The sequence below is a fragment of the Nicotiana attenuata genome, chromosome 1, assembly GCF_001879085.1.
Source record: "Nicotiana attenuata strain UT chromosome 1, NIATTr2, whole genome shotgun sequence".
NCBI classification, from domain to species: Eukaryota; Viridiplantae; Streptophyta; class Magnoliopsida; order Solanales; family Solanaceae; genus Nicotiana; species Nicotiana attenuata.
The window spans coordinates 90,686,852-90,702,571 of record NC_031989.1 but is presented as its reverse complement, the minus strand read 5'-3'; positions in this window follow the sequence as shown (position 1 = coordinate 90,702,571).

The following is a 15,720-nucleotide window of genomic DNA, read 5'->3' as shown; positions in this document are numbered from 1 at the left end:
GCCCCGTATAGCCTAGCTGAGGCCCCGATTCTCAGTCACTCGGTTTGCTAGTCACACTACCTCCAAGCTCTTATCTTATTTTCTAATCTCACACTTAGCATCTACTGCATAACCACAAAATCAAATCTAATTGTAATTACCATTTTCAAGGTAAACAGTTTGGCGCCCACCGTGGGTATAAAAATAATAGTGATTGTTTTCGTGCTGGTTTACTACATAACTCAAGTTATCCTTCAGACTTTTTCTTGTCCAATAATCTTTGATTTCAGGTCAAAATGTCTGACTCGGTGAATGCACATGAAAACAACGGTCCTGAGGACCGTGGAGAGAATGGTGTAGCTATTCTAGGTATTGCTGTACCACCACGAAACCCTGAGAATGCACCGGAACCAATTCCCGTGGAAGTGGTCTCACGCAACGCCCAACACGTCGACCTAATCTCCCACACCAATAGAAGTATACGCCAAGAAAACCAACAAGAAGCTCAAAAAACCCCGGCTCGGGAAGAACAAGAGGTTAGCCTTCACGTCATCTTTGAGATGTTACAGGTACAGCAGCTGGCAATTGCTCAACTGCAAAGCCACCAAAAAACTCCAAGCACAACAGCGTCGGAAACGGCTCCTGAAGCCGAATAGGTACCAGAAAGATCAAGCAACAACGGGTCAACAGCCGACCCTGCCATCATAAAGATGCTCTAGGACCTCACAAAATAGGATTGAATCAGGTGAAAATAAGATAAAAGCCAATGACAAAAAGGTAGAGACCTACAACTCAAGGGTCGATCAAATTGGGGGCGCACCCCCAATCCTGAAGGGTGTAGATTCAAAGAAGTTACAAAAGCCATTTCCACAAAATGCCGCTCCAAAGACCATCCCAAAGAAACTTAGAATGCCCGATCATCCGAAGTGCAACGGAACCTCGGACCCCAATGAGCACATCACTGCTTACACTTGTGCGGTGAAGGGCAACGACCTTAAGGACGACGAGATTGAATTCGTCCTGCTAAAAAAGTTTGGAGAAACACTTTCAAAACGGGCCATGATGTGGAATCACAACCTAGCCCTGAATTCGATAGAATCCTTCGCCATGCTGGTAGATTCTTTTATAAAGGCACATGCCGGTGCCATCAAGGTTGCTAGAAGGAAATCCGACGTCTTCAAAATAAAACAAAGGGAAAATGAGATGCTGCGAGAGTTTTTATCTCGCTTTCAGATAGAGCGAATGGAATTACCTCCGATCTCTGACGACTGGGCAGTACAGGCCTTCACTCAAGGCTTGAACGAACGAAGCTCGGTAGCTTCGAAGCAGCTAAAGCAGAACTTGGTTGAATATCCCGCCGTAACTTGGTCGGATGTCCACAATCGATATCAGTCAAAGATTAGAGTCGAGGATGACCAACTAGGAGCCCCCTCGGTATATCCTAGCAGGCTTCTGGCAAAGGAACCAAGGCCAAACAAGGAAAGGTACCAACCATTTACTGAAGATTGAAGAAATGCCCCAAAGCGTAACATACCCCGAAATGACCGAAGGATAGACTGATGTCAGAATCCTCGGGGACTTGTGAGTAGAGCCTGATTCGGCAGGCACACGGGACCGAGGGAGGCACCCCGATTCTCCGAATACAACTTCAACATTGATGTTTCGGACATCGTATCCGCCATTGATAAAATCAGAGACACCAGATGGCCAAAACCTGTACAATCAGATCCGTCGCTAAGGAACCCTAACTTGGTGTGCGAATTTCACGGCTTACACGGTCATATGACCGAAGATTGCAAACAGCTCCGAGAAGAAGTAGCCCGACTAATCAGCAAAGGGAAACTCCGAGAGTTCCTCAGGGACTAAGCCAAAAATCAGTTTCGGGAAAGAGAGGCGAAAAAGAAAAATGAAAAAGATGAGCCAAAACATGTCATCCACATGATCGTTGGAGGAATCGACGTCCCGCAGGAACCCATTGTGAAAAGAACAAAGATATCAATCACCAGGGAGATTCGAACTTGAGGTTACATACCCGAAGATTCTGTCACATTCAGCGACGAGGACATCGATACCCTGTCTCAGCCTCTTAACGACGCATTGGTAATTTCTTTTCTCATAAATACATTTCAAATTAAGCATGTACTTGTAGATCCAGGTAGCTCGCCCAACATTATCAGGTCGAGGGTGGTGGAGCAGCTCAGATTGCATGAGAGCAGTACCATTAACCCTTCATCAAATGATTAAGTTTCCAACAAAGGACGGAATAAAAACCGTATACGGGGAGCAGCACAGAGCAAGAGAGATATTTGCGGTGCACGATGTGGCACCGGCATCGACGCGTCCAACATCAAAGGAACCAAAGGGTAAGCAAACAGTGAAGTAGCGATCACAAGCTACATTCTCGGCTGCACCCGAATAAATGAACAGAGGACCGTACCGCGTCCCCGGAGCAAGTAGTTAAAGCATAATCGAGGGTCGAAGCTCCATCTCCACAAAGGTATAACCGTCTCCCCTTTTATTTTACATCTTACACTAACCTATGTGCAGGAGTCCGGTTAGAAGAATCAAAGCACTTTCCAGCTTGAAGACCATAGGTTTTAAAGCATACGTTGCACTCTTTTCCTTCAATCCGATTTTATCCCAAGAAGGTTTTTACCAGCGAGGTTTTTAATGAGGCAACATCTATATGCTACCTAAAGAGAACTTAACAAGTATTAAAGGCTTCTCCTCAATCAACCTTGAATACTGGGGGGCATCACCCAGGGAGATCACATCCTCGGAGAAGCCAAGATGAGCCAAAAGGGGTCTCGATAGGAAAATGATGTATCGGGCCAAACGTTCGAATGAACCGTGTCCGCATAGAATAACCGAACCATTGTCGATGAAAACATGTACACTTGTACCAAGTAATCAAGGAATATTTTCCATCAAAACACTTTGCGCTTCAAAGAGGTTTGCAATCCTTGGAAGAAACGGCCCCAGGGCCAGAAATTCCCCGAACACTCGGGGACTAACGTCAAAAACTCGAAGCGGTAAGATCTTCGGGTTGGAAACTTCGAACTCGTAAGCCCTCGGTGAGGCAACATAAGGATTACAAAGAACGGCTCCAGAGCCAAAAAAGCGCTCGATATCTCAGGGACTGTCGCCGACTGTCACCCCATCGAGCTGTCAAAAACTCGAGGCCATAAGACACCATGCGGGCAACCGCGAACTCAAAAGACCTCCATAAGGCAATACAAAATCTGTAAGACCTCGCGCAAGGAATGAATTATACTTGTGCCAAGTAACCTATTTGTAAGACCTTAAATAAGGCATGATAAAATTTATAAGACCTTACAAAAGGCATAATCCCGATCATAAAGTCAAGGCTATATATTCAAATTTGTAAGACCCCTAAAAAGGCATAACCTATATATAGACGCCAAGGCTACCTCACTCGGGGACTAAAAGGCTACGGCTAAATACAATAACTACGGTTACAAGGCTGTACGAGCTAAACTAACGCGACTCGGGACGCCCGACTGTCGCTATAAAATCACAGGCCTTCAAGTTAGTTTGAAAATACTTCAAAAAGAACCGGTTAATCAAGCTACCCTCGGCATAAGCAAAAGAGTTTTGATCATTCCAGCTCCGAACAACAGACTTCGAAACAATTCAGCCATCGAGCGAAACCTCACGAGGTTCTCATTCATCGCTGCAAAACGACTCACAATCGAGGTTCTAATCAAACCGTCAAAGAGACGGGCGAACATAAAAACTTCAAAAAGTCTTTAACGAGGGAAAAATAATGCCAATATTAGATGTCGTACCGACCCCACACATAAGAGCCTAGCTAGCCTATATTAGAGGTCGTACCGACCCAACGCGTAAGAGCCCAGACGCCAGTCTATATTAGAGGTCGTACCGACCCAACACGTAAGAGCCCAGATGTCAGCCTATATTAGAGGTCGTACCGACCCAACGCGTAAGAGCCCAGACGCCAGCCTATATTAGAGGTCGTACCGACCCAACGCGTAAGAGACCAGATGCCAGCCTACAATAGAAGTCGTACCGACCCAATGCGTAAGAGCCTAAGAGCCAGCTTAAAATTCGAAAACTTAAGGGCCAATTAGCTCGAGTCGAAATCCGACACGAAGACTGAGCTCGAAATAGTTAACTAAAAAATGCCTAAGGGCAAATGCGTAAGAGCCTACGAGCCAGCCCAACAAGCCTCAGGGCCGATTTGTAAACCTAAGGGTTTTTTCCTCGAAGTCCAGTTCACCTGGCTAATCACCGACAAACGTATAAATTCAAAACAAAGAAAGACATACACAAGCAGAGGGAAATACATTAAAGATGAAACCGAAAGGCTTCCTTTTATACCTCTATGTGAAAAATACAAAGCTCCATTTTACAATGTTCTCTAAGAGCATTATACACAGAATCAGAAAAGCAAGGCCTAGTCTACGTTCTCCTCAGGGATTATGGCCCGTCGGCCTCTTCCTTATTATCTTCCACATCGGACGAGAGGAACTTGGCGTCATATTCATCCGCCTTCGCCTACGCTATCTCTTTTGAGAGATCGAAGCCCCCAACATGGATCTCCTCGAGAGTTTCCCTCCGAGATCTACACTGGGCATATTCATTACATCTGCTCTCCCAATCGGAAGCCCCTCTCAACTCAGCCCGAGCATCGGCAGCATCGTTTAAATAAACGGCCACATTCTTGTCAGCCTTAGCTCGAATCTGTTCAGCTTCAGCCCGGGCGTCCACGACCTCGGCCTTCATCTTCAAAAGGTCAGACTCGAGCCTTGCAATTATGTTCGTTTGGACCAAGCTGTTTTCATGAGCATTTTGGAGTTGCACCTCGAGGGTAGAAGCCTTGGCCAAAACATTCTTCTTTGCCACAACTTGGGCATCTGCCTGAGCCTTTAGCTCAGTACACTCATGCTTGGTCTGACCAACTTCACCCCAAAGGCGTTCGGGGTCTTCCATCTTCCTCTACAACTGAAGTATCAAAATGTTAATTTCCGAGGGAAGGAGAATAAACGTGCATCCCCTCGAAACAAAGGTTTCCTGTCTTTCGAAGTTTTCGTAGTTCCGGCTTCGACTCGCCTCGTACCGCAGGTATACCAACTCCTTTGCCCTTTTATCACAAAGAAACTTGAGGGATTTTTCCTCGTCCAATGCTTTCCGTAGCCTGGCTTCACGGCGGAGCAACTCAGACTTGAGCTTGTCAAAGGCCTATGAAAAAGAGGCTCAATGAGAAAATGAAAATGCAAAATCAAAAAACCAACAAAGTCAACCAAATCTCACTACAGAACAAAGCAGTTGAGCCTCCTCAAAGGTTGAGCGTGCATCTACTGGCCTGGTCTCACCGACCCTAGTTGAACCGATCTCGGTGAGGACATGGTCGCTCGAGACCCCACTTGATTCAGGCGGCCCCTGGCCTCGAACATCCCTCGAAGTACCTTCGACAGGAGATAAGGACGAAGTCAGAAAACCTGTATCCCTCGAAATACCTTCGACGGGAAAAGAAGATGGTGGCAAAGGAGGAGCCATTCGTCCGAGGCTAAAAGCCTCGGGTGCTGCAAGCTCAGCCGATACATCTCCTTTGAGCCTTCGAGCAGGGCTTGCCTCGCTATGAGCATCTTCGTCATTCGAAGATCCCTTCCATTTGTTATCATTCCTCGACCCCAAAGCTGATGATCCTTCCTCCTCTCCAAGGGGGCACGGTCTCATCTCAGAAAATTCTCCAATGCCTGCGGTGACAAAGTTAACACTCATAAAAGAGAGTACATTTCGAAGAAAATAGGCCACACATCACGTACTGCGGTGTTTGGCCTCCCATCTACCTTTGGAAAGATCTCGCCACTTACGCTCATCGTAAGTTGAGCAAGCTGCCAGTTTCCGAGTCCAATCCGCCAGATCGAGGACCTCGTGTGGCAGCGACGGGATCGCTGTAGAGAAGGAAAGGAAAATATCTTTATGGAGTCTGCCTCCACCATGAACAAAATGATAAATACGCAAGTGTTCCGCTAACATGTGAAATTCCATTTCTTAGGAAATGCTAGAAATTCCGTAGGTATAATATCGGCAGTCCACACTCGGACAAATCGACTCATCCACCCTCGGTCCCCAACTTCATCATTAGTGGCAATAAGGGGCTGGATGGATCAACATCGTAGAGTAATCAAGCCTCGATAATACAAGGGTCGACACAAACTAATAAGATGGCCGAGGGTGCACTCGAGCCCGGCTTTATCCACAAAGTACCTTATCATCAACACTATCCTCCAAACGACGGGTGAACCTGTGCCAGGTTAACCTGATATCTACTAAAAAACTCGAGCACGACCCTATCGAGAGGGCCTAGTTTAAAGGGGTACGTGTATACATTTAAAAACCCCTGGACATGGGCCATGATGCTCTCTTCCAGGGAAGGTACCTCCAATACCGCCTTTTCTCCCCATCCACAGTCTTTCCTGACTGCCTCGAGTTGTTCCTCCCCTATTGATGAGACGAACCTTGACGCGTTCTCCCAATGGCCCTAAACGTTGGGAGGTCTCTCTAATGTAAAATCCCTCCTCGAGACAACGCACCTCGAAGTTAGCTCACCGGACGTTGGCGGTGTACCACTGATCGAGCGCGAAGCAGAGGCGGAACTCTCCTCTCCTCGGTGAACAGACTTGGACGTAGGAGCCATGGCTATGGTAAGATAAGAAAAGAAAGATGAAGACTTGGGCCAAAGCTTTTAGTTGAAATGGTAAAAGAACTGGCGCAAGGAAGAAGGGTTCTATAAAAGGGATAGTTACTCAAAAGTAGCGGAATCCTCAGATAAGAAGAAAGCAAATACATATATAGGGAAAGCGGCGACTATTCGCCTATTCTGAAGGCCAATTAATTTTGACCATGTCAGTGCTACTTTTGGGGAAGTGTATCGGTGGGACCACCCCGGTCACTTTTAAACCGTGCCACACAAATAGCGCTGTCATACAACGTTCTAGGGGTCAAGATTCCCATATCGATCTAGCCTTGAGATGGTGCCCGACCTCGAGGATATCTGCCACTACAAAATGGGCCCCGAAAGAACTAACAATCTAGCCTCGAGATGGTGTCTGATCTCTAGGATCTCGGTTACTCCGAGTATGGGCTCTAATAGAGCCGACATCAGAATTTAACATACTAGCTTTACATAAGAACTGAAAAATAAATTTGAATACTTAGAAAGGATTTCTTTGCATTCACAAAAAATTCATTTACAGAATGTGCTTTTACAAAACTCCGCCGAGAAGACCATACACAAAAGGAAGAAAAGAAGGAGCAGAAAGGACAACGTGAGACCATTCCTCACCCTCGCTACCGTTTGAATCACTTCCAGAGTCCTCATCTGAAAAAGTTGAAGGCGCTGATCTTTCCTCCAAGGTTCTAGCTTTCTCGATCTCAACAGGGAGATCGACACCTTCGGTGCTTGCTTCCTCGAAGGCCTGCCTCTGAGCTTGTAGACGAGCATAAGCAACGGCCCGATCCAACTTCTGCTCGGCCTTCTCGGATTTCTCCCTAGCTCGAGCATTTGCAGTGGCAACATCTCTTTTGTATGAGGACGCATCTTCATCGGCTCTTGCCTTTGCCACAGATAATGCAGTGATCTCCTTCTGAGCACTTCGAAGAAGATCGTAGGTCGAGGCCAACTCTTCCCGAAAAAGATCTATCTCCGAGGTTACAATCTCATTCCGCCTCTTCAGCTAGAGGATCTTCGTGTCCTTGGCTACAACCTCTTACAGAAGTTGCCTCACCAGGGCATCCTTTTACCCAATCTGCAAAGGCGGAACAAGATAGTAATCATCAAGTTATCAGAATGAAAAAGATAAGCACAAGAATGCCGTGTTACCTGCTCGGCAAAGATAGTCCGTTCTTGGTGCACCCCCTCGAGATTTGCCCGAAGCTGACCCAACTCCTCTTCCTTTCGGCGGAGGAAGCCTTCGACTTATTTAGCTCCGAGGTGAGCTCCTCGAGTTCCTTCTCACCCATGAAAGCTCGTCATGGGGCTTAGAAAAGTCATGGTCATACAACTTATTGACCTATGACAAAAGCAGAAAAGTTGAGAAGACAAGGGAAAAACTTGAAGCGCAAACGGTATGTCGAGAATATAACCTATTGTTGAAGCTTCTCGGCCTCCTCCAAAGCGACGGGGGCGTCGAGGTCTGTATCCACGTCGATGCCAGCGAAGTAGTCTCCGAGCATATCTTCTCCTCCATGAGAGGCCCTCACATCGGCGGTATCCGGGTCCTGTGCATCCCTAATTTCCCCCGGCAAAAACGAAGGGCCCAAATTAAAGCCACCCAGGGCATTAATTTCTCTAAGGGTCTCATCTTGCCCTCGAGAAGCTTCGGGTTCAGGTCCCCCGAAATCGCCAGCCAAGGGATCATCAGTACGGACTGTACCATGTCCGACTTTAAACTCGGGGACTGTGCCCGAACCTTCCTCGAGGGTCTCCTCATCACGGGTTTCATCCTCATCAGCCATCCCCGACTTGGCGACCTTGCACCTAACAGCCTGTGGAGCATCCGTACCCCGTCTCGCCCTTTGTACAAAAGGGCGATCATCATCATCATCACCTTCGTCTTTGGTGCGGGGACTTGCCACAATAGCCGAAGTTGAGACCGTGGCGTCGGCCCGAGGCCTGCGAACTTTAGGTTTCTCTGATTTGGGAGACTCGGCCGGTGCCTCATTCTTCCTCTTCTTACCCTTGCCGGGTTTTGAGGTCCTTTCATCACCATGGGGAGACGGTCTCATCGACACACCTTCTCTGAGGCCCACACAAGCACAATGTATCAAACCCACCATCGCAAAAGATACTCATATGGAACCTGGAAAAGATGGCAATAAGAAGCATACCGTGGTTCTTGGCTTGCCACCGCGTCTTGGCCAAATAACGCCAAGCACGCTTGCTATAAAGGAAAGCGGAGTCCATTTGTTTGATCCATCCCGAAAGGTTCTGAACTGCGCCGAGATACCAAGCGGTGGCTGCATAATCAAAAGAAGATCAATTTTTAGAAGGAGAAGAAGGGGAAATAAAACGTGCTCGAGGCAGGGGCACTTACGTTTCTTATACCATTCTTTAGGGATTGGCATTCGATTAGCCGGGATGATGTCCGAAGTCCTCACTCTGACAAACCGGCTCATCCACCCTCGGTCTTTGTCCGCATCGATGCTTGAAAAGAACGTATTCGCGGATCGAGGATGAAGCTTGATTAAATGTAAGGCCCTGTGAAAAATGTGTGCTCAAAACCAAGTAGCTCGTAGGGTCAGGGTCTGGATATGTGTAAAAATCTTCGCTGCTCGCAAGCTCGCCACAGCTCGGACCCATTATACTGATCTAAGTGTTTAAAAATCAAAGAACCATGTTTTTTCCAGAAAAGTGCTATTTTGCGGTCCAGGATGGGGTCTCGAATCAAGTATGCAGACCGCATTTCCGCCGCATAATGAGTCAATGGTTTGGTTAACATTAAGGTCAAAATGCGGTGCATTATGCGACCGCATAACTGATATGCGGACCGCATTTCCACGCAAAGTGAGTCAGCGTGTCAGTCAAATTTGAGGTCAAACATGCGGTGCATTATGCGACCGCAAACCGTGTATGCGGACCGCATTTCCGCCGCATACCCAAACAGTGGAATCAGTTTTTTGGAACACTTTTTGCGGTCCATTCACCGTATTTCGGATTTGTGATTGCAAAGTGCGACCGCAGACCTGACTCGGACTCCTAATTTTCTAAATTTTAAACCCGACCCCTTTTTAATAAAACACCCCAACCCCCTCATTTTTAACAAGTTTCTGAACAAAATAAGAGAGAGGAAGAGAGGTTCTTGAGAGAGAAAGTCAACTTCTTCAAATTTGACTCTTCCAAACTATCCAGACTGGGAAATTTCCAAGCGATTATCTTCATCCCCATTCTTGCAGGTAAAATCCCTAACCCATTTTCATAAGTTTTCAGGTTTAATTGGGGGGGGGGGGGAAGTCTCATGCATTGATTCTTGATAATAGAGGTTGAAACATACATGCATGCCTTTTAAAACCTAAAATCTAGTAAGAGGAATTGGGTAGGAGGAAAGAATTATACAAAGGAGGGTTGACAATCTAAATGTGTTCGGGTTGTGATTGTGAACTTTGATTCTAAGAAATACGTGTTAATTTGTGCACTAGATTGACGTTGCTAGACTTTTTGGTGAAGTTGACAGTAGAAATTAAAAGGGAATTCGGCTCCAAGTATTTATGGCTAACGTTGACCTTTGTAAAATCACCTTGTTTAGTGTTTGAGTGCTTGGTATGTGATTTCTACGTGGATTGTCTGTGAAATTCTTGTGATTGGTACGGTTGAGTGTTTGTGGTTATGTCTTTCGATAAGATGGTGTAAGTAATTTGCAATGAACCAGGTATGTGATTGTGAATCTTCTATGTGGTAAGAATTGTGAAACAAATGATGGAAGGAAATAGTAATTGATGCAATCGGAACAGCTGTGGTAATAACATGTATGGCTTGTCGTGGAAAATTATCGTTGTACATAAAATGCATATGAGTTGTTGAGTACGATGGAAATGGTATTGATGGTTATGGAGATTCCTTTTGAATTGTGGTTGTTATTCCTTGGGAATTGTTGTTGTTTTTCTTTGTGAATTGTTGTTGTTGTTATTGTGTTGTTGGTGAAAGGTGATTGTCCGGTGGGATCGAGTTGCGCGCCGCAACACAAAATGATAAATTGTGGGTTGGGGTGATAAGGGTGGCCGAGGTATTAAGGGTGGAAAGTGATCGAAATCACAATTGAAATGAAAATATGAGAAAGTTGTGTAATCATTGATGTGAAAAATGTTTAAGGGGAAATGGAGAGATTGTAAATTTGTTTGGCTTGATTGTTTCGTTTCATGTGTATTTGATTGTTGATTCCATTATTATGTGTTACTTGTGTATGGTTTGAGTTTGCTCAGGGCAAAGTTTGTTCATACATACCAGTACAATTCAAATGTACTGACGTCCCTTTTGCAGGGGGCTCTACATTAGTGTTATGATTGTAGGTGGATCAGTAGCAGGTACTCCAGTCCACCGACCGTAGCTCCTCTTCATGTTCCATCAGCTGTATTGGTGAGCCCCTTTCCTTCGGGGCCCTGCGTGGCTCATGCCACTGTTTACTCCGGAGTCTTATTTTGGTTTTTGTGTAAGGTATAGCCGGAGCCTTGTTCCCGGCAGGTACTGTATTATCCTGTGTATCTTAGAGGTCCGTAGATAGTAAATATAGGTTACGAACTTATGTAACATGTATTTTGGTGTGTTGGGCAATGTAAGTTGTAAACTGTGCTAAGTAACCATGTTATTATTGTATATTTTGTGAAAAGGTGTTTTAACTATAATGGCTATTTCTTTTGATTAATGAGTAATGAAAACACGGGGTATCACGTGGGATAGGAAAGGCACCCAGGTCCGCTTGACTTGGGCTACCCGGTCGAGTGCCGGTCATGTCCCTCGGTTTTGGGTTTTGGAGTCCCTCGGTCATGTCCCTCGGTTTTGGGGGGCTTTATAATCTGACCAAGTGATTGAGGGTGAAGGTCATACCCTCGACCCTGTTGGAAAAATATCGGAGCATGTGAACGATCCTCCAGAAAGAAGGATAGATCTGACCGAGAGTCACTCGGTACTTACGACAAAAGTCGAGAATCACCGCATCTATCGATGGGGAAGAAGGATCTGAAGAATCTGCGGGACCCAGAGTAAAGAGGTATGTGTATACACTGGGGAAGCCAGCTTTGTGGTCTACTATGTTTTCCTCAGGATTAGGAATCTCTACTAGCACTGCCTCCCTTCCCCCCCATCGGTAGTCGTTCTTCACTCTGTTCGTATCAGTCACCACGACGATGTACTGAGCTACGTGCTCACATCGCCCCGGTGTAGAAGGGGGATTTTCGATGGAAAAATCAGAGACCGTATCGAATTGGCCGAGAGTACATTGCTCGACAGTTGGGGGTACTTTTAGTTTGCCCCAGGACGGGCGAGACGAAGAAGTGGTGCCCTCTTTCTGAGGTACCGCTCTAGAGGTTCTAGCCATAACTATAAAGAAGGATTCTAAGTAAGCGGATGAAGAGGCAAGCACATAAGGGAGATGAATGCAGGAGATGGTGAACTTAGCCCTGGAAACTTTATGATATTGTAAAAGTATGAATGACAAACGATTAAGGTATTTGTAGAAGCCATTTGGGCAACGTTTGAGAAGCGGAATAGTCGAACCAATGACGGTTCGTGGACTTCTAGATAGTCATGTTGACAGCGACCCCTGCACAGTTTTGAGTCATGGCATTTAATGCTCTGATGGGCTGACGTCATGATGGTAGTATCGAGGAGGTAAGAATTCAATACCGTTTCTTATCATTTTCATTCTAACAAATGCGGGGATTATCTATATATGGCTAAAATCGGAGAGTCCAATTTTATGATCATTATGGCACTTCGTAAGACCTTCTCCAGAGGGTTCGAGGCACAGCTCGAGGTTCGACCTCGAGGGTTCTCAATGTTCAACCTCAGGACAATGCAAATTGGTGGTTATGATGGACAAACGGGAAGTTCCCAAGGCACGTAGTTAAAGCTAACCAGGTCTATTAGGCTAGTACGAGCCCGTACTGTGGCATTAAATGGGTGTACCAGCCGCGTATCATTGTAATAAATGCATCTGTACTATGTTGGGATTTTGTCACGACCCAAACCGAAGGGCCGCGACGGGCACCCGGTGCCTTACTCAACCGAGTACCAACGTAACATATCTTTCTTATCATACTATCATGGGTAAATGAGCTAGAAAACCCTTCATGAGATAACAAGAATAAAACATAAGGGAATACTTAACGTATGATGACCCAACAAGATATACAAACTTATACATGTGACATACGGGCCTATAAGGCCGACATGACCATTTGTAAACTCAAAACATAGGCCGACAAGGCCATACAAGTATCCATACACCTGACATCTGTCTACAAGCCTCTAAGAGTACATAAAATCATAAAGGTCGGGACAGGGCCCCGCCATACCAATCAATACATATCCAAAGCATACTGACCAAATAGGCAACTCCGGAGCAAGTTGAGTATACCAACACCTTCGCTGAGCTGATAGCCTACTAGGAGGAATGTCAACCTATCTATCGGGACCTGCGGGCATGAAACACAGCGTCCCCAGGCAAAAGGGACGTCAGTACGAATAAAGTACCGAGTATGTAAGGCAGGAAAGCATAAACAAGAACAGTAATGTAAAGAGTGATAGAGAAGATACAACCTGTAACATCTGAGTGCCTCTGGGGCCTACTGACATGAAATGCATAATACATATATATACATAAACTTTTGAAAACATACGCCTCTGTGGGCATCATCATCATCATATCGTACCCGGCCTCAAAGAGGACTCGGTAAAAACGTACCCGGCCATCATAAGGCTCGGTAGAGTCATACCCGACCACGTGGAGCTCGGTAAACCCAACTGATCAGTGGTTGCACAATAGGTGCCATACCCGGCCGACTATAGCGCGACTCGGTAGAGTAAAATAGATACATATATATAATGCATGCTCGACTCATGGAATCAAGTTCTAAACCTTTTGGAGTGACTTAAGAACATTATGGACATCCCTACCATCAAAATGAACCTTAGTAGGATTTAAGGATCATACCACTTGTTTAGAATAACTTTATAAGGAAAGAACAACATGGACAACCTTAGTTTCTAGGAGTAGATCTGTTATGAATTAGCGTACCGTTTATGTTCATGTCACTTTAGATCATGCCAAAAGAAAAAAGTAAGAGCCTTAACATACCTTGTATATACTGCCCCAATCTCAAGCTATGCAATTTTCACGACTCCTTAGTCTACAATAAGAGAAACGATACTGTAGTTATCATTCAAGCGTCATAACTATTATGTATCGACCACAACCTATTTTACGATGAAACGGACAGCACCTCCCCTATATATATGACTTCACACAATTCCAAACAATCACTAAACAGCCCAAACAACATCAATAATAATCATATTGAGCCTCCCAAAACAGTCCACGCACAACCTAATCACTTCATACATATGACGGCCACCGTAGTCGTGTCAAACAACCCGAAAATGTTACGAAGAACTACCAGCCCACAACCCTACATCTATATGGTGTTTTTCCACACACTTCCTCCTCCAAAACTCCACAAAACAGTAGTAAAACACGCAGCCCAACAGCAACACAAAACAGTCCACAAAACAGTCCGCTACAAGTGAATAACTCGAACTCACGGCTTCCGATCACCGTCCCGTGATTTCTTACATGTATAGAACGAATTACCATGAATTCACAGAAGAATAATTGTATGAAAAATAGCACTAAACTCACCTTACTTGTTGGATAACTCAGCCCTTCCCTTGGTTCTTCAAACTCTAGGTTTTACCCCCAATTAAAACTTGAAAGAGAGGGAAAATCGATTAGGGTTTGTGGATAATTTTTGGGAGGAGGTTTGCAGGGGTTTAGGTATGGTTATTTGTGATATATAATGAGGGTTATATTTCAGGAGATAACCCTTTAAATGGGCTCTTTGGCCGACCCGAAATTTCCTATTTTTGGGCTATCATTTAACCAAGTAGGTGACACACCTACTTGTCACCTAGCAGCTTGTGCAGTCTCGCAAAAATGCCTATATCTCTCTACTCCGATGTTGTATTGATGAACGGTTTAATGCGTTGGAAACTAGACTCATAGATATTTAATTTGACAGGCAAATCATCCCCTAATTCCATGTATATTGGTAGAAAAACTCAGTTATATTTGACCTAATTTTTTAGCACATTTATGAATGGAACTTGTGATGACCTTTTTCCAACTTTTGTTCCACAACTCGCTTGACTTTAAAACATAACACCAACTATCGTACGACTAAAATAACTCATAATATAATCTCCTTATAATGTCAATAACCCTAGTATCACCCCAAAAGTACATGGTAAAATATTCCATCTTGTCGATTTTCGACGAAACTTATTTTCTTCAATTCGTTTAGCTTCTAAGCCTTCAAAACCTCTTGCTACTTGGTACTAATGATCTTAAATATTTGTAACCTCCACGTTAACATGATCAACTAACTTTGTAAACTTTTAAAAGATGATTCCCTTTCTGAGCTTACATTAATTGACTTATGATGTATTCTTACGTACGAAAACACGGGGTGTAACAGATTTCTCCTCATGTATAAAGGGGATCCTTGTCACTTTGTAAGGGAATAACATTCAGTACAAGAACAACAACATTCTCTGCTCTCTAACTTAAACATAATTTTATAGCTTATATTTATTACATCGCTTACATTTATTGCATTTCATTGATTGTTCTTCATTTATTACTCATCATTGATCATAAAGAGGCTTCACTAATGCTCTTAGAATTATTAGTCCCTCATCGGCTGTCCACAGCCTAACGCTTAGCTCGACCCCGAGGCCCCGTACAGCCTAGCTTGAGGCCCCGATTCTCAGTCACTCGGTTTGCTTGTCACACTACCTTCAAGCTCTTATCTTACTTTCAAATATCAAACCAAGCATCTACTGTCTAACAACTAGCATAAGAACAAATCACGTATTTTTTAGAACCACAAAATCAAATCTAATTGTAATTACCATTTCCAAGGTAAACAGGTGGTTTTAGCGGTACCTCATCTGAAGGTCAATCACATCCCAAAAGAGGTCAT